We start from the raw sequence: 27,901 nt of genomic DNA, 5'->3' as shown, positions 1-27,901 counted from the left end.
GAGATCCGCCCTTGTTTTCCCTGTGGCTTCCCTGCCTCCATCAGTCCTTAGTGGGCCACAACCTCTAACCTGATCATTCTAAATTTCCCAGGTAATCTAGTTACAAGGATATTGTGGCCCACATTTAATCCCTTTTCCAGGTTGCTGGCACAACCAACCATACTTCTAAAGCCTTAAGTGTAAGTATGTAAGTGTTCAATTCAAAACCTTCATGTTCCCAGTAGCCACAAGATTAAGGGAAACCCTTTATATTGGCACAAAAAGGTTTTTCTCTATTCCAGCCCCTTCTCACTTCTCTGACCTCATCTCCTTTCTTCCTTCCCTTCCCCTTCATAATATACAGGATGCGCTTATCCTGTTTCAAAAGACCTGCCCTAAGGTTCTTGTACTACCTCTTCCTGAAAGAGCCTTCTCCAGTTACACTTCCTAAATATTCATCTAAATACCTCATCTTTCACAAAGGGTTATTCCTTACTCTCAATTCATCTTGCTTTGCTTGAGATGGGATCTTACAGCCCAGGCTGGCCTTGAACTCTTTTTCCAACTGAGGATGGCCTCTGATCCTCTTACCTTTACCTCCCAAGTGCTGGCATTACAGGCGGGCACCACCATGCTTGGCATATGCGATGCTGTCAATCAAACCCAGAACTTCACGCACCGTGCTAAGCTACAGCCCCAGCGCCCCCAACTCCCAACTCTTTACTTTCACAGTATAGTCAGCATTCCTCAGAGTGCTTTTCGGAACACCGTGAATACCGTCTCAAGCAAACTAGGAAAACAGAAGCCATGACTACCATACCGTGGCCGTGGATGGCACAAGCCCACAGGCACAGGTTGGCATATGTTCCTCCCTCAGTCGTGTGTGTGGTGTGGACGATACTCTATGGAAGTGCTCTTTCCCAAAGCACTACAGAACGAAGCATCTCCCCTCAGGTTGCCTTTACAGGGAGCATGAGATCTATGGGCCTAGACACCTTGTGTCATGTTGAATTTCTAGTTGACATCTCTTATTCAGAAGAAATTTCTGACCCCCCCCCCACATCTTCAATGAAGCACCCCATGATTGGGACAACTCGGACACAGGCCGTGTGCTCACTGCTTAGCGAGCTTTCTCCATGTGTGGTCTGTCCAGTGCCTTTGTGACTGATGATAGGAGCTGCTGGTTCTCCGAGCCCCAGTTAGCCCCAGAGATGTATCCTCAGCGGACACTAAAGATGGGAAATACTTTCACACAGCCTTCATTCTCCTTCTCTTACCTGAAAACACCTTTTTCTAATTAACTTCTCTTTTTTCCAAGTCCAGGAAGAGTTAAAATGATCAGCCCTATGCCTACAGAGTTTATGTTAGCTTATTTAATTCTTAACTAAGGCTCCTTGCCAAACTGCTATATACAGAAGACTGCGTGGCTGTCTGTCTTCTCGCCTCCCAAGGATGGTCCTTAATAATTGTGCCATTCCAGGACCATGGGACAAAGGTAGATCCATTCATATAGATACTGCCAAATTTCTCTCAAGAAACCACAATACAGAAATGACAAGTCATAGCCCAGCAGGTAGATTGCATCTGACAGCCAAGAAAACAGAGACAGTTGAGTTACTGATCAAGCACACACTGTTGGCATATCATGGAACCAATATGCAAATTTAGCTGGGCTCTGGAGCCCATGCTACTGTGGTCAGGCTGCTCTGCTACTGTGAACCTATCAGTCCTTTTTCCAGGCAGGGGTTTTCTGGCCTACATTTTAAAAATCTGCTCTTTCCAAATCTCTATAAATTAACTTCTGTAAACTTGTGTTCACAGCAAAACACCAGACATATAAAATAAAGACCACACACACACACACACACACACACACAAGTTTCCCTGGACTCCTGAAGCACTGGGCTTACTTACAGAGGGTAGTCAGGATTTGCCTGACTGATATTTCAACTAATAACAATTTAGAAAGTGAGAAACAAGCTGGCAGTGGTGGCGCACGCCTTTAATCCCACCACTCCGGGAAACAGAGGCAGGCAGATCTCTGTGAATTCAAGGGCAGCCTGGTCTACAATGTGAGTCCAGGACAGCCACGGCTACACAGAGAAACCCTGCCTCAAAAAACAAAAACAAAACCAAAAAAATTAATAAATTAAAGTGAGAAACAAGGATCTGAGGCCAGACAGGCAGGCTTGGCTTACATGAGTAAGCATGCCTTGGCTGACGTCAGCCACAGGACCCTGGTACATGAAGGCAGAGATCTGGACAAGCCTTAAAATGCAAATATCCATAATCAATACTTTTTAACAGTTATATAACCACAGTATAAAGGTTGCTGGCTCTAACACTTTACTTATGCTCCCAGCAGATAACCCCAAGATACAAATTGAAGCAGAGGAGATAAGGAAGGAGGCCCTAGAAACCCACTGGGGCTCCAGTTTGGAATCTATAAACCTAGCTAACTTGGTACAAGAAGAGGAAGATAAATGGTCTCTACCCAGACTACAGGAAGCCATATGTAAATACCTTGGAATTTTCACACAGCTGTCCTTGCTAATAGGTTTGTAAATTATCCCGATGCCCAAGATTTCGTCAGTTTGAGAAATGAAGGGGTGAAGATACAATCTACACTACAAAAATCTCTCAGGATCTCCCCCTCTAATGCAGAGAAGACACGGGCGTTTGCCGTAGAGGTATCTTAACTCCAAGACAAAGGTGGCATAGACAGATGAAACAGAAACAGAGTTGGCAGCTGACAAAGTGGGTCGCTGGCTATTCCATCACCGTCACTTGATCCTCTCTCTCTAACTGAACACTGCTCTACTCAAATCCAACTCCGGACTCCTGGATGTATCTGCTTTTTAGTTCAATTAGAAACACTTGAGTTACTTCACCATTTAAAAACACTCCAATACTCTCCTGACGAAATTAGAAACATCAAGTATGTTCTCGCAGAGCTTACATTAGTATAAAAAGCGCGTTAAGTCAACCACGTCAACAGCATACCGGCTAACCCAACCGGACCTCATGTAGGAAGCCCAGCGAGGGTAAAACAGAGCCCCTGCCGGTGCTTCCGGCAAGAGCTGCCATAAACGTGGAAAACCTCTGGGCTGGGAGAGGGTATACCTTATAAGCTGATATTGTTCAACAGAATAAAACCTGCTTAGGGCATCTGATCAGGCTTTTGCTGACTGGTGAAAATTCTTCTCCAGGGGAAACTAACATTATTTTTCACCTGTCAGCTGGTTTAAAAGTTTCCAGAAGTCCCTATTGACGGTCTTCAGTGAACCAGTAAGAAATAATCTAAAATGAAACATCTACCCCAATGATAACGTCTATCATTTCTTCAAAATCATATAAAACTGACGCCCCATGTTGAAATCTAAAGTGTCATAAATTGAACATCAAAGCCAGCAGCAAACCTTAATCCTGGATACCCCTTCTTAAACACTCTAAGTTGAATCTGCTAGAGCAGCTGAACTCGTGCATACAGGCGAGACCTGTAAACCAGTGTACTTAGAAACAGTGAACACTATTACCGGGCAGCTGTGCTCTGCACGCGAGCCCAGGACAACACAGAAACAGCCGAACTGTTGAGATGACATTTTCCAAAGACTAAAACTGTGTTGTTTCGGCATCCGGGGGACTCGCTATTCATCATCTTTGTATGGTTTCGGTTAAAATGTGCATTTCTTTTAAGGACGTTAGGTTTGTTTTATCCAAACCATATAATTAAACAAGGAAATCATATGCTCTTTGTTAAATTATCCCAGAGAACTTCACTGACCTCACTTTGACTGATGAAACCACTGTGTACTGGCTTAAATGACTGTATTTCAAAACACCCTTCGTAGCTGTTATTGGATAACTAGGCTTTTTGATAAACTCCAACTTGATTCAAAAGGCACGTTAGGGAGTGCCAACTACTTACAAGGCGCCACGCTAGACCCAGTGGGGCTATACACAGAACAACAGAACATGCCCTGTCCTAGAGGCGCTAGGGGCACAGACCTTTTATTAACATGTAACCATGGAAGTAGGAAGTTGTTTCAGTCAGTATCGTACTTGTTGCACAAGGAGAGAAAGACCTGAGTTCAGATCTTCAGCACCCACTAAAGAAACTCAGCACAGGGACCAGCGAAAAGGCCGGGTGTGGTGGTGGCATCTGTGATCCCAGGGATGGGAAAGCAGAGGCCGATGCCAGCCCCACGTCCAGTGAGAGGCCATCTCAAATCACTAACCGGGCTACTAAAAAATGACATATACAGTTGTCCTCTGCCTCTACAAGCATGTACACGGTGCATGTACATACATACAAACATACACACGTAGGCACACCCACGGTAGCGAACATTTCCCTACCCTGTCGTCTTAAGTCCTTTAAGTGTGTAATAACGTACTTAGTTCTCACAATGGCCCAGCGATGAGTATTCTCACTGTTCCCAATTCAGAGATGAGAAAATCAAGGCCCGGAGAGATCCGACAGGCAGCTGAGGGACTGGTGCTGGTAAGAGGCGGGACTAGCTCAGGAAATGCAGAGAGAGTGGTATGAAGTGACAGTAGGCGGGAAACTTGTTAAAGGTGCAACAAAAATACATGCCATGTTTTCAAAAAGACATGACATTTCATTGGGCAGAACCCGCAAGATGGTCCCTAGATCAAAGGCAAGTGTCAGGGGAAGAGGAAGCAGGAATTCTGGGCAAAGGGGATGAACAGGAGAAGGAGCTGTGCCGAGGTGGCATATTACACATGGAGCAAGAGGGGACACAAGGGAGCCGCAGCCACCATGTAAGCCGGGTCCTGGGAGAGTGTTTTCCTAAGAACAATCTCATGGCTGAGCAGGAAGGAAGTGGGCTTGGGGCCTGGCTCGTCGGAAGCTTCTCTCACTAATAATCAAGTGTCCTGACCGTCTGCACTATGCGGGGGACAACGAGGAGGGAGCTGAGAACACCAAGGCAAAACCATCAAAATAGATAGGCAACTGGAAGACTGTGCACTGCCCACCACGTCCCGGTGCTGTTTCAGGAACCAGCATGCTGGAGGCAGGGGCAAGCAGAGTCAGAGGTATCCAGGCCACTGAGCATGGGTGACTCCAAAGCCCAGGCAGTCACACACAGAAGACACGAATGGGAGCTCAGGGCACCAGGAGGCAGACAGTAAGCTCCTGGGCATGACGGCAACGAAGAGCTGAGGGAATGACCTTATACTACACCCTACACTGTCTCTGCAAGAGTGTGCAGAGACAGGTAAACAGCCAAGAAGAAAACGACGCCCTGTCCAGATGAGGGAGTAAAGGCCAAGCTCAGAAAGAAGGGGCCCCCATCGAAGAAATGTTAGAATGAACGAACCAAGAACTGAATTCTTTTTAAACTGAATTTAAATGCCTTACAGGAAATCATTTTTCTCAGATTTAAAGTGTCCAAATGCTACAGAACTCTACACCTCTTCATTCTGGGGACCCTGTGTTCCCCTAAGAGCTGCACCCATGACATAAACAAAAAACACAGTGCCCTGTAATGTCAGTTTCATTTAACATTAGGTTAAGGGCTTCCTATCATACCAAAACAGCAGCACAGAATGAAATAAATCAGTCACAAGACATCGACGAGGGCTCACTCTTGCCCGAGTTCACCCGTGTGCCTCCCCCGTCTCCCCTCGTGCACACGGTGGTCTTCCGAACTTCGTCTCTGTCCTCAGAGCACCACGTAACACAGCATAAGGGACGCTTCCTTAGCACAGGGACTGCAGGGGTCCTGTGACGGCGCAGGGAGCAGGGGCCTGTCCCTGTGCTTACGGAGTGAGGTACACGCATGGAGTTGTCACAGCAACATAGAGCAAAACGCACATCAAACACTTCAAGCTCACGTACGCACGGAAGTTACAACAGGGCCTGGAAAGATGTGACGTGACGCTTAGAAAGTGGTGACTGAGGTTGGGAGAAGCTGACAAATACTTTCCTTTCTATTTCAGTATTGCAAACGACCCGACTTCTGCCTTCTGGATAGAAGACAGGAATATGGGCGTCTTTCTAAATCCATTTATAGTTCCAGATCGGTTTAACTTCCACAGGGATGTTCAAAGACGGTTGACAGTGAGCCTCTGAGATTAACATGTGAACTGTTTGCCTGAGGTTAGCCAGTTAGGTTAGAGAGAGCCAAGGCGAGCTCATGGTTGCAGTGTTTCTATTTAGTAAGCTTTGTTTTTCCATGGAGCAAACCTGGCAGTTATCTTCAATTATGCTGTGCGAGGTCACAAGGTGAGTTTAGCTGAAAGCGGGGGAGAGGTGAATGAATCCATATAACCTTGTCACCAGGACAACAGAAGTCACTTTCCAACGCATCTCCCAGCTTCTAGGATTACTTGTCTGTAATTTCCAACCTTGCAGCCAGAAGGATCTTAAGAAACAAAACAAAACAAACAGAAGATGATAGGCCCTTGCGGCCACTCCTAGCTCTACTCAAAGTCCCCTGCGTGGTTCCAGCACGGCACTGGGAGGACCCTTACCCTGTGACTGGCCCGCCAGCCTCTGGCCTCTGAAATGCTGGCTCATCCACTGGCCCTTGGCTCCAGCCACCCAGGCTTCCCTTCTGAGCCCTGAGCGAGTCCACTTCCTTCCTACTGCAAAGTCTTTGTCTCTCCTGGGCTCTCTGCCCATGTAGAGGCAGAGACAGACACGCGGTCCCCGTCCCAATAGAATTCTGGGGAATGAAGCATCTCCTCAAAACCAACAAGAGACCACATAAAACCCCATGTCCTAAAGCATGAGGTGACGAATGCGCAGTCTTGGCAAGACGTGCTAAAGAATGCAGGAAAACTAAATCAGTAAGTCCTGTTCGCTGAACAAGGGTCTCCAAACTGTTGCGGCAACTCCCAACCCAATACAAACTAGGGCAATGGTACTTCCACCTCGCCATCAGCCAGCACTGTTATCAGATGGTCCACCGAAACCAACACCCAGGGCAGGAGATGCTCGAAAAACCTGAACCTGTTGGGTATGTTAACAGTCTTCAGAAAACGACCATGCCCCTAAGGTACGTCCGTATACTTCTGCCCAGCAGATCTGCTTCTGTCAATTCACCTAAGGAAGCAAGCCCGAGGGCATGGGCACATGCCCGCACATACATGAGTGCTCATTGCAGCACAAGGCACAGGGAAGGGGCGGGAAACGGAACCCACACTTGGCAATAGAGAAGGCGACTCTGGAGCGCCCATATGTTTTTATACAGCAAGTGGAAATGTTTCCGGAGAACTGGTGATAACTCCGAGACATTTTCTAAGGCTCAAAAAAAAAAAAAAAAAAAAAAAATCCTGCAAAGTTGTACGTGCCAAGTGTACTTTCAAATGTCTTCAAACAACAGGAACAAAACTCTTTGCCTGGTGTTCTCCCTGTCTGCAGCTGAGCTCATGCCACCGTCGTGAAGGTGGGGTTCAGTGGATTTAACAATAGCGTTCAACTCCTATTTGGGAAGAGAAAGGGAAGCTATGAACTTCGTAAAATACCCACCGGCCCCTTATGTTTATCACTAGTTGTTGGTACACTAAGGTTGGAGTTAAATCTGATTTCTTTCTAACTTCTAACACAGAGCCAACATAGTAGCTGTCCTACTCGACTGTCTGCAAACACTCACCCACCCACAGAGCCAGATTTCTAAGCAAAAATACACACACACGCTTTTTTTAAATAGTCAAAAAAAAAAAACAGCCTGCCAAGCCAACAATCTTTTGTGTGACGTATAGTTGATTGTTACTGTAAGAAAGCGCAGGCTCCTGTGCGTGCTTTTTTTTAAAAAGCCTTTGAAAAGGTAAGTGTTGCTTCCCAGCTGACACACGTTCTAATTTAAACTCTGAGGACAGGTCAAATGTGACCGGGTGAAGAGCCAGGAAAGAAACACTAAGGATGAAGAGAAACCATCCTGGCCGACGCTCCCCGCAGCAGTCCTCCATCCCTCGGCCTGGAGTTCCACCCCACAGCCTTCTTGACCTGCTCACTGAACAGTCACATTTCTTCACACTGCATTAACTATCACCATTAAGATGGCAGCACCCAAACCAACACCTTCATTTCAGGTTCTCACCTCAAACTTGGGGCTCAAATCCAAATGCCCACCAACCTTCTCTATTTGGATGTTTCAAATCCAATGCATTCCCTCCCCCTAGAGGGAGGGAACGCTAAATCTGCGTTTCCAGTGTTTATGAAACGGAACAACTTCCCACGTTAGAAAACCTGGTCATTTTTTTTTTTTAACTTAATCCCACTTACTTCATCTACATCCATCGATAAGTCTTAGGAATCCACAGTAATTAGCCTCCTCACTTCTCTCCTTAAACCCTGTCCTAGTTCAGAGCCCTGAACCCGCCTACTATCAGACCCTGCTTCCGGCCCTAACCCTCATCAGCCCACCTCAGGAATGACCTTCCACAGCAACTGCTTTCTCAGAAAGCAAAGCTCTTCCCATTCTCCAGGCCAGGCTAGGTCTAACTGTGAAGGATCACGCAGTCTTCCTGTTCCTCCCCTGTCCTTACAGTGATGTCTTCTGCCCTGTGCAGTGCCAAACCCGTTTCCCCCTAGGCCGGCTCAATGGACAGGAGGCCTCCCTCTGTAAACATCAACCACGTCAACCGCGGGCTCATCTATGTTGTCAAATGTGTACACGCGATTTTGTGTCTATCACCTAAAACCTCACTGCTAGGAACGCTCGCCGTGCGTCTTTAGCCACCGCACGGCACCAATACACAGAGAACTGTAGTTAAGTGGAGAACAGGAAGGGGGCAAATTGGCGTGTAGTACGGTGCCGCTGCCGTTTGTGGAAATTCGTTAAGTGAAAACCTAAATAAGTACAGAAAACATGCACAAGAAAAGCAGGCAAACGGTTTTTTAAATGAATGGCTGTAGCAAAAATTGAGGCTGAGTCTAACAGTGGAGGGGAGAAGCCCCATTTCCTAAAAGCTGCAAAATTTTGACATTTCATACTGCTAAATACAACAACAACAAACATTAAAAACAAAACCTGTGTCATGCTGAACATCCTTAGTGTGCCTGAGAGTCTTGGCGGGCACTAGGATCAGCCGACACCCACTCCCAGCTCCTCCACACAATCCTTCATTCTGGTTGTCTAACTTTAAAAGGTCTCAACATCCAAAGTAAACGTTCCTGAGGACTTGAATTCAGGCTCTCACAGGCATGCAGCTGGGGAGTGGCAGGTACTGCTTACACGGCAGCGGCCAGATGACGACAAGCCAGGCCATCCCATCGCAAACACAGCCAGGCCGCTTTTAAGGTACACTCAGTGGCTGCACTGCACCAATAGAGACATTCTCCCTTGTCTCGAAAAGCAAATGTCACTACTTGATTTCTATTTGCGGAAAGAGCTCAGTATATGCAAAGCCACCTTAGGAAAGCCCCCATCAAAAAATCCACTGAGGAAAGAGCTGGCCAAGGCGCAGACAGCTTTCTCCCTCCAAGCCAGGCTCTTAGGAAGTCAGGCCTCCCCATCACCATTCTCCTCATCTCCTTTTATGCCTTAAACACAGCAACACCACTATCAACAGGAGTGTCTCAAAGCAGAACACAGAACACTTCAGCTCGTGCTGATCCGTGACGGACGGAGAAGGGACAGGATGGTGACCTCTCCACGGGTCTGCGCTGTGGCTTGCCACGCCCCTCTTCTCCCGGACACCTCCTGATCACGAAGCTCTGCCCTGCCTATCATGCTGTAAAAAGCAACCGGCGATGGCAGCCGTCAGGTCCAGCACACACTTTCTGACCTAGGATCGAGTGAACATGCATGTCCACGTGTGTGCATCCACAAGCATTTGACAGACTGCCCGTGTGTGTACGTACTCGGCCTGTTTTCACCATTTACCTGTGCTCCATACACCGAAAGTGCAGGAAAACGACAACCATTGTTAACCATACAAAGGGAAAAAAAGAAAACAAAAAAAACCCTTCTCATTAAATTATTACTAAAAGCAGAGAAAACAGTCAGAAGACAAAGCTAGAAAGGTCCCAAGAAACAACATCAGAAAGCATTTAAAAAAAAAAAAAAACTAGAAATGTTAGAGGCACCATCCTTGATCTATGAAACCCAAGCACCTTCCTTCCAGCCTAATGCCACGAATGGAGCAAGTATTGATGATACGTGTGTTTAAAGAGAGAGAAAAAAGTCCAAATGTGGTGGCATACACCTATCATCACAGCACAAAAAAAGATTGAGACAGGGACTCTTAGGTTTGAGGCCAGCCTGGGCCATGAAGTGAGGCCATGTCTTACAAGACAAAACGACAAATCTGCCTGTACAATATAATCGGCTCTATCAAATGGAGGTGACTGGGTATTTACATAATTCACAAACCGTTCTTCTTATTAGAATACAGGTGCTCCCCCAAAAGGACAAAGTTAAAAACAGGTTGACTTATTTGTATTTTTATTTAGAAGCTTAACTACAGACCCTAGCAAAAGATAGATACGGGGCTTGCTTTAATAGTTACCTAATATTGTATAATTCAGAAAAAGCTATCTAACCCTGATTTTTTTTATTCATAGCATTAAGATGACAGTAAAAATTACAGACTTATAGGGCTGGAATTTTTTTAATATGCAAATCATTTTTATTTCAAAGGACTGTATGAGAGAAAAACCTCAAAATTTTAATTATTCTCTTACCCAGTTATCTACAATAGAGTGAAATACTCGGTGCAGTAAGAAAATACTAGAATTTGGTGAAGTTGGGAGAAACTGACAAATACTTTCTCATATCAGCGCTGAAAATGACCCAACTTCCTGCTCTTAAAACAGGAATATGGACATCTTTTTAAATTTACCAAATCATTTTTGATCAATAGTTAAAGTTCAGTTAACCTCACAGGGATGTTCAAAGATAGTTGACAATAAACCTCTGGAATTAACGTGTAAACTATGTTCGCCTATGTTTAGGCCAGTTAGGTTAGAGACAGAGACACTGGCAAGCTCATGGTTGCAAGTGTTTCTATTTGCTAAGCTTTATTTTTTCCAAGGCGGGGGGTGATTTTAAAAAGGAGAAAAATAAATAATGCGGTGCTATTAATACGCAAACTGGCACTGCACACTGGCCATCCTTGGTCAGGTCCCCTAACAACCATACTGCACAAGTCATCACCAAGCTGTTCCCTGGTGGCCTGACCAGGGTGCAGAATCTCTAGCCACCAGTATCTGGTAACCTGTGATACATAAATACAAAATTTTCATGCCCCACAGTTGGTGGCACCGGAGTTGTTAGACTGTTGATGAAGAAGCAGCTTCCCAACACTCCTGCAAGGAACACGGGGTCGGGCTCACTAATGCAGGGCCAGCAATGGAAAAGGAACACATCAGCCCTGAGTTCTGTGCTAATCCTGTTAGCTCATGAGAGAAACAAGAATTCTATACAAAACACACATCTGCCTGCTCATGAAATGATACTCTGTCCTAAGCCTGTTCTTCAGACACTAAGAGCACAGCTATCAAGGAGACCTAAAACTTAAACATCTGAGATACAGACAAACTTGTTTAAAGCCACACAAAACTCGATGCAGTTTATTTAACATTTTCAAATGCTTGCTAAACATTACTAACAACACGGAACGACTTGCTGTTTAAATTATAAACATCCCATTGAAACTAAAATGCAATCGCTTATCAGTCCAAGAAGTACTGGCCACTGTGAGACACAGAAGAAGATGGAATATAAATAAGATATAAAGATCTGGAAGTGTCTGGGCAGCCTGTAATTACCACACTCAGGGAGCTAACACAGGCTGCGGTCACACTGCCTGTATGGAATGGGACGAGAGGAAAATTAAGACCTACTTCTTGCATAGCTCGGCCTCTGGCATTTGCTACATTGTTTCCAACATAAAATAAACAGTATATATGTAAGAGATAGAGAAAAGGCAAGTTTTACTGAAGCCATAAACTCAGTAACAAATCCTTCTTTTCTATCTACATTGTGAATGTGTGACTTCTACTTTAACCAAAAAGCAATTCTCTGATAACCTCAGAGAGCAGCCAGCAGCTCGCTGAGCCGCAAACAGGTTACTGTGCAGAGAACCTGAAGTTAGACCTGTGCCACCTTCAAGGATGCCCTCAGTAAGGCTAATACACGCAGATCCAAGCGGGGTGCGATAGCACACGGCTGTAATCCCAGCACTCGGGGAGGCACAGGCAGGCTGATCTCTGTGAGTTTGAGGCCAGCCTGGGATACAAAGTGAGTCCAGGGCAGCCAAAGCTCCACAGAGAAATCCTGTCTCAAAAACAAAACAAAAAACAAAGTGTATACACACACACATCTGTGCACATCCATATTAAAGACCTTTAAACAGAGGCATCCTTGGGACATTTTAAGTGAGAGGGTGGAGCTGAAATTCCTTCTCTCTCCCCTATGGCTCACCAGTCACTCAGTGTAAATAACATGGAAAGATTGTGTGACGTAAAGGACAGGATAGGGGCTGAAGAGATGGCTCAGCAGTTTAAAGCACTGGGTGCTTTCCCAGAGGATCTGGGTTTAATTCCCAGCATCCACATGGCAGTTCATTCCTTCCTGTAACTCCAGTTCTAGGGGAACCCAACACACCCAAACATATATGAAGGCAAAACACAAATGCATATAAAATAAAAATAAATTAAAGACAGGCTTTGGGTTTTTCTCTCACACAGCATAAATCTTAACGGCATGCTGAATCTACCCTCTCTGTAAGGAAAATGTTTCCACAGCTCATGAGGGTAACTGCTCCTCTAATATCTCATTAAAAAGGAGCTTTAAAGACAGAGGCTTTAGGAGTTCTACCGACAAACATTAGGCAGAGCTTGGGGAGTCTTGTGGAAGAGGAGGAAAGATTGAAGGAGTCAGAGAGGCCAAGGACACCACAATAAAACTTACAGAATCAACTAACCTGGGCCCATAGGGGCTCAGAGATTGAACCTCCAGCCAAAGATCATGCATGGGACAGATTTAGGGCCCGACACATATAAGAGATGTGTAGCTTGGTCTTCATGTGGGCTCCCTAACAGCAGGAACAGGGGCTGTCTCTTGACTACATTGCCTGCCTTTGGATCCCTCTCCCCTAGCTGGGCTGCCTCGTCTAACCTCAACAGAAGATGTGCCTAGTCCTACTGCAACTTGATACGCCAAGTGGGTTCATATCCATGGAAGGCCTCCCCTCTTCTGAGGAGAAAGGAAGTGGGGAATGGTGGGGAGGGGAAGGGAGAGGGAGAGAGGAACCTGGAGAAGAGGAGGAAAAGGAAGCTGTGACCAGAATGTGAAGTACATGAATAAATAATTAAAAGAGAGATGCTTCAAAACATCCGTATCGATTAGTAATTTGCATTAAACATGCAGAGTAATTTTAAAAACTCATTTGCATACTGAATTAGCTGAAATTAAATGTTCTAATCTTTTCATAAACTCGTATTAGCCTTTTATTTCTGTAGGGAAAAAAATGTTTGTGACCTTTGTGTGTCTGCATGTGAGGGTCAGAGGGCAACTTCCAGGAACTGGTTCTCCTTCCACCGCGAGCTGTGCTCTAGGGATGGGAACCCCAGTCACCCGGCTTGGCGGTGGGCGCCTTTACCCGCTGTGCTAGAATCTCACCAGGCTAGACTCTTATTTCCTAAAGCGATGGAAGCTTACAAGGGAAGTCGGAGCAGAGAAATCTGCTCAGCTTGAACCCTGGAGAGCTGAGGCACAGCCAGGTGACGGTGAACTCAGGGGCCTCAAGGCAATGTACCGCCTCCTCAGGCTGGTCATTTGCGAACTGACAGTTGGCAACGCCGTGAGAAGTGCTAAACCAAAGCCACCCTGGACTTTACTCATAAAACTTCTAATCGAGGCATGATGTATACAGATGCGTGTTTAGAAAATCTCCCATCCTTCTGCGTTCCGTACTAACGTGGCAGAGCGTTGTGAGAGCGACCCTCGCATCGGCACACACAGTGAGTGGGGAGCGTCACAGAATACGCCGAACTCTCGAGTCCTAAACAAGATTAAACTGGGTCCTGCTGGATACGTCCCGGTATCGCCAGTTTCTGTCATTAGTTCACATGAGAAATGGGACCCGCGCAGTGTTTAAAAACAGACAACACGACTGCTATTAACATCATTGAAAACACTGATAGAAACAAATCCACTATTATTATAGTTTCCATGGGGGGGGGGGGGGGGAGATCCAATCAACAGGTAAACACTAATGAATTTTGAGTTGGCAAACTTCAAATTTGGCAAAGTACCCGCTTAAGGTGTTTCCATGACAAGTACTTAGGAAAAAGTTACTGCTTTGTGATTTAACAATTTTGAAAACATGTAATAAGCTATTTCGTACAGAAATTTTCCTCGGTGTAAAAATAAAAGTGTCTCTAACTTTAGCAAGGAAAAAAAAAACATTTAAAAGTTGTCAAACAAGCTGGAGAAGATCAGGGTCCTATTAACCAATTTTACAGATTGTCTTTTCCCAAAATAAATTTGCCAGTGCTTGAGCCCGGGAAAGTACTAGCCCCCAGCCTACGCTGCGCTCCACCAGGGGCGCCTCGCAGACACTGCTATTACTTAGAATAGCGTGTGCTCTGGAAATAGATTTTGGCATTATTCAGTTGTAGAGGGTGGGGGGGGGGTAACTCATAATTGTCACAAAACTGTCCTGCTCAGTAGGACGGTTCAAGCAAGAACGAAAAAGCAGCTACAATGTAGATGATTTCAAAACCATGACTCACACCTAATGAGTATTTTAAGTGACTGCAAAGGGCTAGAAGGACACTTAGTCCAGAGATGAAACGTGAGCCTACCTCTTTTCCTAGCAAAGAGGTCGTCCTCCTACAGGACCCAAAGGATTTTTTTAGAGAACACTACAACTGTTAAGAGCAGGTGACACCCCAGGTTACACTCTTCTGCAGGAACAATCTTAAGGACTCTCACACCCACGGCTGGAGTGTAAGCGGAACTGCAACAGTGATCACATTTCTAAATCAAAAGTCCTGGTGAGGGAGGAAGAGGGGAGGAAGTCAAGGAAGGAATCTAGGCAAGTATGTGGATTCACGGGCTCACCCTAAATGTACAAGGCCTTTAAGTCAACAATGTTCTAAGGGTACAATCATCCCAGCTTAGAGTTCACACACTACAGCCAAACCCACCAACCCTAGCTCGGACACTACTTTCTGTTAGAACAAGTCTACTTTCTTAGTTTTAGGAAACATGAAAAATGGCAAAATGAAAAACATGCCAATAGCCTTTCTGGGATGCCACAAATCTTGAAAGAGAAAATACCCAAATTACCCTAAATGTACAGGGCCTTTAAGTCAAGAATGTTCTAAGGGTGCAATCAATCCACACAGAAAAATAAATAAATAAAACACTTCTTTTACCACTAACTAGAAAAAAAGGGGAGTCACAGTTCTAAGTAATTCCATTCTTAAAGAAAACTCTTTCAGGCTGGAGAGATAGCCCGATAGTTAAAAGCACTAGCTTCTCTTGCAGAGAAGACAAGTTTGGCTTCCAGCACCCACATGTGGCAGCTCACAACCACCTGTCACTCCAGGTCCAGGGGATCTGGTGCCCTCTTCTGGACTCCACAGGTAACTACATGCACATGGTGCATACCTAGATGAGCAGACCATATATACAAACACAAAGATACTATCCTCAAGCTAAGCATATTAGATAGAAATGAGAGGCAGTGGTAAGACAGACTATATCCTGGGCCTCAGGAACTCAGGTGATACATGAAACTATATATACTTTTACACTGGGAAAAATCCCTGAGGAGGGGTCAGTCCAAAGAATGGGGGTTAAAGAGGAGACTTGGATACTCACATACCCTGATAAGCTAAAGAAAGGTTCTCCTGAAGTGAAGAAATTCAACTTATTTCTAAAAGGGGAAACAAGGGCGTTCCAGTCAAGAGAAACCCCTTAGACACGAGGGAGCAAGACATTCGGTCTGAAGGAAGTAAGCAAGCCTAAGAAGGCTGGGAAGACAAATCATGTGGCTTGTTATTGTCTGCACAAAAAATAAACACATACATATGTACAGACATACACACTTAGTTTTTAAAAAATGGGTTTAAGCAGGAAGCAGACATGAAGACGAAAGACTAAGGCAGCAGTGAAGGCAGGGGCATTAGGGGAAGGGGCTGACAGGAGAAGCCGCTGAGGTCTCAGACAGAGCAGCAAAAACGAGTCACTGGAGGATAAAACAAGAATCCCAACAACTGGTGCTGGGACAACTGAATGGAGTACGGCAGAAAAATAAGAACCTAGAGAAAAGAACCCGGCCACAAACCTTGCTTTTCAAAAGTCAGGTCAAAACAGATCACAGACCACAATGCAAAATAAAATGATTTAACTTCACTGAACACAATGCAGGGAGCTGTGAATTTGAAAATTGTGTTGTTGTTGTTGTTATTGTTTTTTTAATAAAACAACCAAACTCATGGTACATTAAACAAACAAAAAAAGGTTGATGAGACACAGCTCATTAAAGCTCATTAAAATTAAACATTTCTCTTCTCCCAGGCACTGTTGGGTGAATGGAAGGACAAGCCACAGAATGGGAAGAAATATCGGCCATCTGGTAAAGAGCCAGCGCTGGACTGTGACTCTTCCAACAACTTTTAAATGGTGATAGATATCGTACCGAAGTCTATGACAGAGGGTCCAACACGGGCTAGGGGAGTACAGACTGAAACAATGAAAAGCTGCTCTGGCAACGTGAGCAGACAGCATCAGACACGGGCACTGCCAGATGCTCGTGGTGAGGTCAAGCGACAGAACTGGGGGCCACAGCTGGCCAGAGTGCAAAACGAAGCAGCCACTTTACAAGACAGTGACGGCCTGTGCTACAGAGTGAGGCCGACGAGGCTACCTCCCTCCCCACACGAATGGAAACTTGGGTCCACGGAAAGCAGGCAGTGTAGGGATATTCATGGCGGTTTTACTCATATCCCCAAACTGGGTGCAACTAGGATGACATTCAATACATAAGCAAGCTATAGCAAATATGTATGACTGAAAGGAACTGATCTCTCTCTCTCTCTCTCTCTCTCACACACACACACATACACACACACAAAAGAAGGAAAGAAAGAAAAAAAGAAAAAAAAACATTCAGCAGCTAGGTGGCAAGGAGAGCGAGCCTGTCTGCCCCTCTGTGGCACTCAAGACAAGGCAGAGCTAAGTGGAAAGGTGATTGGTGGGAGCTGATGTCACGGTGAGAAGGACAACTGTGGGAAGAGCAAGCATTTTCCAATTCTGCCACAAAACTAATTCATGCATCACATAGCTGGTATACGAAAGGGCTTTACTTAGCTAACTGTAGTGAGTGTGCCAGCCCGTTCAAGACAGTGACGGAGCAACTTTTGAGGAGGGCTTAGTAACTACACTGCGATGAGGTGGGCTTCCAGAAAGAGAGCAAAGGGCTGTATGTTTTCTTTCCTTCTCCCTTTGTCTAGACGTTATCTTTTCCCGGGTGAAGGGTCTGAGAAGTGAGTGGCTCAGCAAAAGAAAGCCACTGGTTTGGGTAGGGCCATTTAAGCGCAGGGAGAACAAAGAAAATCACAGAGTAGGCTCTAGGTACACTCGCAGCGGGGTGGGTAACAGTGACAAGCAGGAAGGCGAGAGAGAAAATGAAGTTGCAGAAGCCAAGAGAACGCGTTTCAGAAAGTACAAGCGTTCGACACGAGGCTGTGCTGGTGCAAGGCCAAACGGAGAGCAAGTCATTTTCTCCCGGGTTTGGCAACAGGGGGGACCCTGATGACTTGAACTACAGTTATCACACTGGTGCAGGAGGCGACGGCCGGCCTGAAGAGGAAATAAAATCTGAAGAACTGCGACAGTACAAACAGAGAAATCTGAGTATCCCAAGGGCAGGGGCTGGAGACACTGGTGTGTAGGGAAAGGTCACATCCGTTTCCTTAAAATGACGTATGGCTTTCCGCTCCAAGTTCACTGTGGGGTAGGCTACTCTGTACCATCATTCTGTCTCAATCATGATGGAGCTGGCCAACCACAGAAGAAGAAGAAGAATCCTTTCTATGAGAAGCTGCTTTTCTCCAAGGGGTACTTGTCGGAGCTGGCGCCTTGCGGTTCTCAGTCGTTTTCTAAATCTGTTAGGCTGCAGAAGCCTTCCTTATTAAAAGCTGGTGTGTCAAGGCAAAACTGATACTCACGGTGGGGCTGGAGAGCTGGCTCAGGGTTGAGACGTGCATACTGCTCTCACAGAGGACCCAAGTTTAGTACTCAGCACCCACAGTGGGCGGCTGATAACTGCCTGTAACTCCAGCTCCAGGCCCTCTTCTGGCCTCTGTGGGGCCCTCCACTGTTGTACACAGACCCCCATATAAATAAACACACACGGTTAGAAATGAAAACAAAAACTTAGAAGATACAGCAGTGATCAAGATTATGGAGTACAATCTGATAATAAAGGAAAGGAAAAAACATCAAGGCACAAAATCCATTAACAAGATTCAAGAGTCAAGAAAGACTAAAGAAATCCAAGTGACAGCTTGCAAAGCTCCTGGGGAACAAATCTCCCTCCTATGTGAACCTCAAATATAGCCAAGGCAAGTGCTGCCTAACTTGACAGCCGGTGCTGAGCTGGGGAATGAATGAGGAGCTGGGGACTAGGAGAGAAAAGTCCTGGTGACGCACTCTGGGGCAGAAACACCTCCAGGTTCTTGTGGTAAAGAACACACAAAAATACTGGGCTTCCAAAGAAGGGAGAACCCCCACAGCAAAATTCCCAGGTGGTTTCTCCACTCAGAGAAGATGGGGGTGCGGAGGGCTTCCCACAGGCCAACCAGCATGGGCTCAACCTATACACTATAGCTCATTTCTAACAGAAAGTCTCTGAAACATGCTTACAAGACTTTTGTCCAAAACTGAAGACATTAAACTAGAATCGCTGGGACTGACTGTTATTTCTCCAGAAGCCACGTGAGCAGTGACGGCTGTGAAATGGTTTTAAGAGGTTGAAGGTAAATAAGAACCAATCCTGTGTCTAGCAAAACTACCCTTGAAACATGAAAACAAGACGGCGATGGAGGGAAATGGTCAGAGATGTGCCTGGGAATGTAAAAAGCTCCTGAAAAAGGAAAATGATACAGACCTACACAAAGAAAGGAGAGCTTAAATTAGAAGGAAAACATAGAAGCTATTTTTACAATTCTCAATTGATCTAAGTCTTTTCAAAATGGTGACAGCACCAATATGGAAAAGTGAGCGAAGGGTGGCGGGAGACTAGGATAAGGCATCTGCAGGGCTCATGAAGCGAAACAGTTACCTGAAGGTGATCAGCCATAAACAGATACCGTAAGCTCCAAGACTAAAATAAACCTGAGAGTCTAAGACTAGGAGAAAAAAAAAAAAACATGGAATTTCATAAAATGCTTAATTACTAGCAAGTGGGAGGGGGGGTGGCAGAGTAACGCTGAGGGTCCATAAAAGAAGTGAAAAATTACATACAAGGTAGCTAGTAAGCCAACTATTTCAGCCACCATTTCAGGTGCAAAGAAGTGTGAGTAAAACCCTAAAAGGACAAATGCCATCAAGAAAACTATGAGGGTCCAAATATGTGTTGCCTATGAGATATTCTGTTCAAACTCAAAAGCACATACGGATTAGGACTAGGGTGGTAAGAGAGAGACATGGTGGCTCCTACTTGCAGTGTCAGCACTGAGGCAGAGGCAGGGGCATCTGGAGTTCAAGGTTAGCCTGGGACTACAGAGTGAGACGCTTTACCGTAAGGAGGCGGGGTGGTAGAGCTGGCAGGCTAACTCAGAGGGTAAAGGCCTTCACTGAGCTAGCTGGATGTGGTGTTCTGCATCTGTAAGTCCGGCGGTCCCACCATGAGGCAGTGGGGGAAAACAGAATTGTCCAGGACATCAAGGGCCAGGTAGCTGGCCGGAAACATGCAGCTCGGCAGAAATAACAGGACCACCTCAACAATATGAAAGGAGAAAGCAGACGGCTAGCATGATCCTGTAACTTCCAAACACAGCCATGGCATGTACCCACAGTCATATGCACAGCTGTAATTTTCACTTTAAAATACAGAAAAGGTAATATATAGCATGCTTGCACACACACACACACACACACACACACACACACACACACACGAAACCTTGGAAGGCTGGGGATGTCGGTAGAGCACTTGCTGATCATACATGAAGCCCTGAGTTTACGGACTGATACCATGTATCAAAGCATGATGGCACATGCTTATCGTCCCAGAACTTGGGAGAGGCCGAAAAATCCCAAGTTCAAGGCCATGCATGGTTACATTCTCGGTTTAAGGGCAGCTATCTTAATACAAAGGAAATTTTAGGGGCTAGGGAATTGCTCCAGCAGTTAAGAACCCACTGCTCTTCCAGAAGACCCTTCCTTGGTTCCTGGCACCCAAGTCAGGTGGCTCACAACTGCCCTTAGTCCAGCTCCAACACCCTGCATTCTCATGTACAAACCCCCCCACAGACTCTCTCATATACAGAAATCAAAAAGAAATCTTTCATGAAAGAGAAAACTCTAAAAACATGTAAGCAGTTTACTCATTTCAGACGAAGTAGATTTGAGGAAAGGAAAAAGTCAAGATATAGCTCAGTATTAATGATTTAAAAGGTCAACACTCTTAAGATGTAAACATGCATCGTATTTATGTGCCTGACCAAAACATGAGATTACGAGGCAAAAACTGACAAAAATATTACAAAACCTGCTATCACAGTGAAAGACTTGTATGAGTACCTGTCAAATCCATGAGGGCAGAAGGGCACAACCAAACAGAACCATCACTCAGCAGGACCTAGATGGCGGCTACTACGGGTTACTACGTCCAACGGAGTAAGAACTCATCTTCCTCTGACACTCACGTGGCATTCACCCACACAACCCACGTTCTGAGCGATAAACAAAACAAAAAACCCAACAACAATTGCAAAGCCACTCAGAAGCGATGTCTTCAGACAACAACGGAATTAAACTGAAATTCAGTAGCACTTACTGCTCACATCCAGTTAGCTGAAGCCCCGCAAACCCTTGGCAACTCAACACACCATACATTCACATAGGTCAAAGTGGTCTCAAGAGAAACACGGTACTTCAAAGTAGGAGCTGGCAGGATGACTCCCACCTGACCTCCCTCAAGATCTAAGTGTGATCCCCAGGACTCACACAAAGCTGGGCAGAGAAAAATCCACTCTGCACAGTAATTCTCCTTAGACAAACCAAAATCAACAGAAATTTTCAAAAATATTTTAAACTAAAGGAACATGGAAACATAATTCATCAGGATCCAGGGATCAGTGCAGCAAAAACAAAGCCTGGCGGGAAATTATAGCGCTCAATGCATATGTGAAAAGACTCAATCATCTAAACCTCCATCTTAGGAAAACTAGGTACAGAAAAGCAATGGAAGCCCAAGGCAAAAAGCAGGTAAATTTGTTTGATCAGAAATCCAACAACCCAAAACCAGGAAAATCAACAACACCAAACTCTAATCCTTTGATCAGCGCACTGACTACTGCCGCAGTATCTAATAAAGGGAAAGATGACAAAGCATGGTAATAACACATTTGAGAGGGAGAGACCCTAAGATCCCACAAACACTAAATGGACAGCAAGCATTGAGAGCTGTCCCCAAACCTCGCAATTTACATAACTACATCAGTTCCTTAAATGACACCGTCTCCTGAAACCCAGGGGAAGAGGTTTTTAAATGCAGACCTGCACTTACCGGAGAAACAAAGACAATTTGTAAACTTCTTAAGCAGAAGCACTTGATACTGATGCCTGTACTTCTGAACTCAACCACGTATTAATGAACAATATTCTCTACCAACCCTGGGTTTGGCTCATGTACGTAAGTAGTGTGCCTACATGCAAACGTGCAAGTCACTTCAAAAAGGTGAGACCTGCCAAGCATTACAATAATATCTATAAGAATGATAGCACAAGAAAGGAGATTTATAGGTCCACTTCCCTCTCTTATCAACAATGATGCAACAATCCTTGACAAATCCAATCACACATAAATATGACTATAATTCATGACAAATGATGTGTGCAAGGCTGGAACTCAGAAACCAACTAATAAAACTAATGGAAAAATCAGACAAAGTGTAAGTCATAGCAACAAGTGCTCTTTTAAAAATTCGGTGTGTGTGTGTGTGTGTGTGTGTGATGAGAGGGTATCTGGTACCCTAGAGCTGGAGTTAGGAGGCAGCACGAAACCACCCAACATGGGTGTTTGGATCAAACTTGGGTCCTCTGGGAGGGTAGCCAGCGCTCCCAGCCCCTTCAATAAATGCTTCTTATGCACTTGCCAGATTCAACATCAATTCACGATTAAAAGCACTAAAACTGGAACGGGGAAGACTTCAACCTCATGAAGAGTGCCTACAAACCTCGGCAGCTAACCTCACAATGCCTTCCTCTGACAAATACTGGTAAGACAAGAACATGTCCTCTCTCACTTACCGAGTATCAGATGGGTACGTTCTAGCTAGTGAAACGAGTAAAGGAAATGAACGGAGGAATAAATCATAATTATCTTTGTCCCCACATACCACTCCACATGTTGAAAGCCTCTGGGAGCAACGGGGGCAGGGGTTAGGGAGGTTTCAACTCTGTAAGTCACCACTGTGAGGCTGCAGGACATGAGGTTAATACAGGACAATATATACAGCTGCTTCAAGCAATGAATCACTGGAAACAGAAAAAAAAAAAAAAAGCGATTCACTTCCCACTAAGACAAAATAAAAATGAATGGTACGCAACTATTACGACACTCTAGAGGCTAAGGCAGAAGCCTGAGTTTGAGGCTAGACTCGGCTACATAATAATATCCTGCCTCATTTTTAAAATGGGGATTAGATCTTATATAGTATTATCCCGTATAAAAGCTACTTAGGCAAAAGACTAAAGTGCTGATGAAAACTAAAAATGGAGTCAGGTCCCATCCTCATGGATGTGGAGACTGGAACTTTTTAGGATGTGGGCTCATCCCAAATTGACATTAGATTCAATACAGCCAATCAAATTCTCAGCAGGTTATGTGGCTGGAGACAAAGAGGTCTGAAAGATTAAGACGAACGGAAAAGCCAAAGATGGAGAGGAGCAGGACACTGCACACAAGTGAAGCCTAGTACTACCATGTCTTCAAGTCTTCGCCAAAGCTCCAGGACTGAGAGGAAGATGGGAGCAACACAGCATCAGGATAGAACATCATGCGAAGAGGTAGAAACCAAGAGCGGAGTAACGTTTTATCTCTGGAAAAGCAACAAGGCTAACTCAGGGGAGAAAGACATCACGTTTGCCCCATTTCTCAAAAGAAGATAAGCACAGCCTACACCTTCCACAGAAACTTAATTCAAAGCAAATCAAAGGACGGGACTAGACAACAAAGGGGGAGAAAACCTATGTGGGCAGGTTTAGAATAAACCTTTACAAACACTACCAAATAGTGACTCACAAGGAAATCAAGATGCTTAAAATAAGTGAAAGGGAAAAAAAAAGTCAGAAATTGAAGACATGCCACAGAACGGGGAATAAATTTTGCCAAACACACATCTGATAAAAGACTCGTAAGCAAAACACACCATGAATTTGTTAAAACTAAATTACCTGATTTTTCAAGCAGGCAGAAACCCTTAGGATACCTAAAGAACCTAACAGAGATGAAACCCACCATATGAAAAGGACCTTTCAGCAGAGATGGCTAGAGAACTGTGGATTGGAACAATGAGATACCGCCACACCCTTATCAGAACAGCGAGAACCAGACACCACCTAATGCTGGATGAGAATTTGGGGCTGCACGATTCAGCCACTGCTGGTGGGGATGCAAAACAGGACAGGCAAAGAATCTAAATTTCTAAGATGCCTCCAGGGACAGTTGGTCCCAAGCCACAGTTGGAAAATTATCAGCACAGACGCAAATAAAATCCTTTCTGCGGTGGGCGGATAGCTTGGTCACTAACACAGCAGCCTTCAGAACAGTTTGGCAGTTTCATGTGTGATGGAGCCTGAGCACAAACTACGTAGGACCTAGCCATGCCAGGTACAGGGGAGCCCAGGAGACTGCTGGGGCAGTGAAGCTCCTCTGCTGCCGTTAGTGAGTCTGTGACACTATGTAATCTGTCACGGTAATTTGAACAGTAACATAGCCTGTGAACAAGGCTACATTTTGTGCATCAACTTTAGGTGGGAGGAGAGCTACAGGAAAGGAGATGGCCCCTTCACTGTCTGGTGCATTTTTTTTTCTATTAATCCCAAAGCTGCTCTTCGAAGCCTCTAAGTGCGCACTAAGTCAATCAATCTGTCTGGGGACCTGAGACTGCAGTTCTAGGTGAAAATAACCTGCCCTTTTTGCAAAGACAGAATTCTTTGATTAACAGACTGTTTTTAACTGCATCTCCCTTGCCCATTGACAGTAATGCTTTAGGGCAGGTTTTGTAGGCTCTGAGCTGCTTGGCATAGAAGATGGAAATATGCCCAACTTTCTCACAGATTAGCTGAACTACTGGATAGCATAGGTGAAGCACCCAAGAGAGGTGGCCATTGTAGCTATGTAAATAGCAGTCTTGTTTTCTCCGAAAGGCTATTTCTGCTAAAGTAGGATGGTCAGCCCTCCTCCATAACCATGGACCCAATGCTTCAGACTGAAAACTTCAGAGTAAAAACTGTCTTACTACAGATTATGTGGACATGTATTTTTGTTGCTCCTAAGAACTGCTGTATCGGCTGATCTACAGACAATCTCTGACACATGGGAAGATGTGAATGGAAATACACACACTGTGTCATTTTATAAAATACACTCGAGTATCTGTGGATTTGGGCATCCACTTGCACTCCAGAGACCAGGAAACTCCTCATGTCTTCCTGGAGGTCAGTTTTGTATTCTGGTGAAAAACTAAATATTCTAAGTGGCAACTAAAAATACTGTTAGGCTCCAATGATACTGCTTTGTAGAGTATCGGCACTCTACTTCAATATGCAGCACGGTGCTGCATTGGCATTAGAGCTCAGGCTTCTGTATCTACTTCTTCACCGTCTTCAGTGGTTTAGGGTATTTCCCAAACTGTTCCAATGAAGCATTGTTTCTCATTTCTAAATCTGTTACTAAAGAGGAAGAAGTTCATCTTCTCAATGGCAGTCATGTAACAATAGTTTGGCCCCAAAAGGCTGGATTACCCTTCAATCTGCAAGGATACCCTGGAAAAGTAACATTTTATAAAATATTACACAGGTCATTGAACATACAATTCAGTTACTTTGTGTCAAAAATAAGCAAGCAAACCAAAACTACCTGAAATGGAGATTACACTTTCATACCTGATTTCCCAAGGTCTTGGCTATTACCCTGACTTTTATTCTTTTACTAAATTATGCACCTTACAGTCTCTGACTACTGACCTGCTTCTTACAAAGAAAAGAATTTCTTCGTGCATCACTACATAAGTTATCTGTTTAGGACAATGTCAGCATAGTAAAATTAAGTGCCTAGTGGATATATATATGTCTCTGTGTGTGTGTGTGTGTGTGTGTGTGTGTGTGTGTGTGTGTGTGTGTGTGTGTGAACTAGACTCCTATGGACAAGCAAGGTTGGGTTTCAATAGCCAAACACAGCTGTACTGTGCTGGGTCAATGTGACACACTAAGAAACAATGAAAACCCGAGGAGACATATACAATCTTTTAAGACTCTCAAAGACAGGCTTTATGAACAAGGTACTGGCATGCTTGATTGAGTAGAAAGGGGGATCAGAACCAACAGGGGAACAACGACTAGACATCCTGAAGACTGTCATAATAAAAAGGATCAAACCTATTTTGTCACTCGGAAGTAGGGCCAATACGACCCGGCAATAGGATACCTCTGTTCAAGCTACAGCTGAGCCTTCCACACATTTATTATTTATGACGGTGTGGAATTAAAAATACTACACTGTTTCTGTGTATCAATCAAGATGTATAGGGGTAATAAACTGGCTAACTTGAAGGTCGGTTTAAAAAGCACACAGGAACAAACTGTGGGTCAAGCTCCTCCCAGAACTATACCAAACTTGGAACCAGCTAGCTCATGAAATGGTGAGCTAATAACCATTTATACCAGCAATTATTACAGTTTTACGCTAAGCGTACAACAAATTTTAAAAATCCTTTTAGGTAGAAGCAAAATGTTGACAAGCTGGAGTTATGAAAACAACTCAACATGATGTAAGTTCATGTTGTTTTCTACAGTACTTCTCATGAATCGAACACACTGGTGACCTTAAGAAAATGTTAACCTGGGTTCTATCCCACCCATAGTCCAGACTGAATTTCTCTCAGAAATAGTTAAGTATTATACTAACATTCAAACTCTTGAACCTACTTAACTGTCCCTCAGGAACACAACAGTTTAACTTTCACCTTTCAATTACTTTTGACATACTAGATAATATTTCTCAATCTTGGAAATACAGGATTCCCACTAAGTAACTTGTTATAAATCTTAATTTATCAAAGCAAATAAAGATCTCATATTTTCTAAACCCTAAGTGTAAAGCAATGGAAACAGGAAGACGAAGGCAAAGTGAAGCCAGGCAGTGAGTGAGGAGCACCCACATTTCCACGCCAGGCCCAGTGCTTTCGATACACACCTGCACTGTAGTCGGGGGCCTGAGGCAGGAGGACTTCCTGTGCTGCACAGAAGACTGTCTCAAGTAAAACCCACTCAACTAAGTGTGGACCGTAAACACTCAGAGAGGAATGGTAGAGGGTGCCTCGGCACCTTGCAGTATCCAGTTACATGTACATTAAAAAAGAACAAAACAATCACTGGGTATGTTCTAGAGAAACCCTAAACCTGTACAAACAAATCCATGGCTTGTCTGGAAGAGTTTTGGGGAAGATCACCCTCGGACTTCTTTACCTCTCTGCAGAGGTCAACCTGGTGGTTTACTGCCCGCATTCTGAACGATCCTCTAACTGCACCATGCCTTACCTCTTGTGCAGAGAATCCCTCTGATCACATTTCTGAAAACTCCGATGTACACTTCAAAGTTCTGCAGGATTTTTACTATAATAATCTAATTTACCTTAAATGTATACACTAGTGGGAAAACTCCAGGACACCTGTGTGATTACTTTGAAACCTGAATTTTTCACATTTAAAACCCAATTAATATGAAATCCTTTTTTAAAGGTAACAAAAATAACAGAATTGGGAAAAGAAGACTTTTCTTAGACATCTGAGCATGGATATTCTGCTCAACAGAGCAGAGGAAAATGAGGTGTGTGCAACATTCATAGTAAGTTTAAAGGTTAGAATTTCATAGTCACTGGCTTGTGACTTTTTGTAGAAAGCTATCCAAAGATCTGTGGCCCTCAGGGGGAAAAAAAAAAAATCCAACCTTTATTTTATCACACACTCACAAAAATTCAAAACATGTTTATACTAGACAGCCCAGCCACTCAGTGGTGGTGAAGGTAGAGCTCATGCCTGGCCCCTGAAGATGACGGTAAACAACCACATTTCCACTTTGCAATGTTTTATTTGAAGGCTAGTGATAGTGCAGGAAAAACTCATGCAAAAACAGCAGGAATCATTTCATCATTACCTTTGCAGTAATTTTGAAATTTTCAGTGCCCATAGAAAAGCTTGTGTAGAGAACACAGCCTTCTGCTGAAATGGGGCTGTGATCCTTTCAACTTAGAATTTTTTAATGTTAGGAACTTGGCCTTTAACTCATCTTTTCCTAACTTACCCGATGAACAAAACCAAAAAGCCTTGGCTCCATTTCCTTTATTTCCCTTGTCCCAGCCATTTCAAATTAAAATTTCCATTTATAATGCTCATTTTGTTCAGAGTGCATTTCTTTGGGAAGCCAGATCCCCATGCTGTCAAGCCTCATGTTTTACTTCTTGTATGGGACTCCACCT

General features: G+C 44.5%; 1 protein-coding gene across 1 annotated transcript in view; it reads right to left on the bottom strand.

Moving 5' to 3' along the window:
- Positions 1-27,901, bottom strand: part of Tsc22d1 (TSC22 domain family member 1) — a 98,287-nt gene that overhangs the window by 42,517 nt on the left and 27,869 nt on the right. The gene's annotated exons all lie outside the window — the stretch shown is intronic.

This window comes from Psammomys obesus, unplaced genomic scaffold, assembly GCF_907164565.1.
Source record: "Psammomys obesus unplaced genomic scaffold, mPsaObe1.curated_primary_1811, whole genome shotgun sequence".
Taxonomy (NCBI): Eukaryota; Metazoa; Chordata; class Mammalia; order Rodentia; family Muridae; genus Psammomys; species Psammomys obesus.
Note: the sequence above shows the minus strand (reverse complement) of the source record. Positions and strands in the feature narration are given on the sequence as shown.